The 1,324-nt window shown below is 45.6% G+C and overlaps 1 non-coding gene across 1 annotated transcript; it reads right to left on the bottom strand.

Moving 5' to 3' along the window:
* Positions 1-740: 740 nt before the first annotated feature.
* On the bottom strand, positions 741-854 carry LOC140282421 (U5 spliceosomal RNA). The gene has a single exon (XR_011909858.1). It is a non-coding gene; the product is annotated as a U5 spliceosomal RNA (small nuclear RNA).
* Positions 855-1,324: the final 470 nt, after the last annotated feature.

Below are 1,324 nucleotides of genomic sequence, written 5' to 3' on the forward strand. Positions count from 1 at the left end.
CCCAGTTTTTACAAATTATGGTTGGACATTCAGACCTTCTTTCAGCCGAAAACCTCTGCTCCCTCTTTTGATCATACATTGTCGGGCATTCGAACCTTTTCTTACCCGCTTTTTACAAACCATGGTCGGACTTTCACACCTTTTAGTAGCCGAATAACTCCGCTCCCGCTATTGATTGTGTACAGTCGGGTATTTTAACCTTTTCTTACCCGCTTTTTACCAACTATGGTTGGACATTCACACCTTCTTACAGCGGAACACCTCCGCTCCCTCCTTTGATGGTGTATGTTCGGGCATTCGAACCTTTTCTTACCCGCTTTTTACAAACTATGGTCAGACATTCAAACCTTCTTGTAGCCGAACACATCCACTCCTGCTTTTGATGATGTATGGTTGGGCATTCGAACCTACTCGTTGCCCGCTTTTCATTAATTATGGGTGGACATTCACACCTTGTCGCGGCCAAACACCTCCGCTCCCTATTTTGATCATGTATGGTTTGACATTCGCACCTTTTCTCAACCGCTTTTTACTATGGCCCACCCGCTGCAATGAGCACTCTTCAGCCCTTTTAAATGGTATAACTTTGCACTCCCGCACGCTCCAGCAAGCACCATTCAAGCAACACCTTTGCACTCCAGCTTCAAACATCGGCACAGTCGCAACAGGTAAGGCGACTCTACTCAGAGAAGTCACTCTGCACAGTAACAAGATTTTTTTTGCACAGACAGAAAGGGCTTCACCCGCAAAGGTAAAGCCTGCCAAAAATAGAAACAACTCATTAGTGCTGCTCTCCACGGAAGTCTTTAATAAAAGGCGAAAGAGTTGTACGTTATGAAGAGAAACCAGAGTGCGATTATCCGTCACTGCGGGAGCAGGGCATCAGGCTAGTTGGCATAGCCACCTTCCCCATGGTGAGCTTTGCTTGATTGAGACGCTTTCTCCCCCCCCTTGCTCCTCGGCTGACCAAGTAGGAACAATCGGGCCCTATTCGATGGCTGCCTTGTCTTTTGCACAGAGTAAAAACACCACGGGAACACCGTATTGAGGCTTTGTTCTGACCGCTCATTCGGTGTCGCGTTTCTTTCAAGCAATTCTCCCGCTTAGCCCACACTCTGCTCGCTCCCAGAGCCGTGTTAAAGTCTACTTCGCATTCACTCTCTTTTCTCAGCAGACTCTTGGGATTTTATCTATAAAATGAATTCCTTCACTCAAACTATGTTAAAACTGTCAAAAAAACCCAAAACAACGTTGTACTTTGTAGTAAAAGAAAGAGCAAATCTAAAGTTTCAGGAATCCGAGAATAAGCTTACTTTCATGAGTT

Source organism: Leuresthes tenuis, unplaced genomic scaffold, assembly GCF_036924035.1.
Source record: "Leuresthes tenuis unplaced genomic scaffold, fLeuTen1.0.hap1 SCAF_22, whole genome shotgun sequence".
NCBI classification, from domain to species: domain Eukaryota; kingdom Metazoa; phylum Chordata; class Actinopteri; order Atheriniformes; family Atherinopsidae; genus Leuresthes; species Leuresthes tenuis.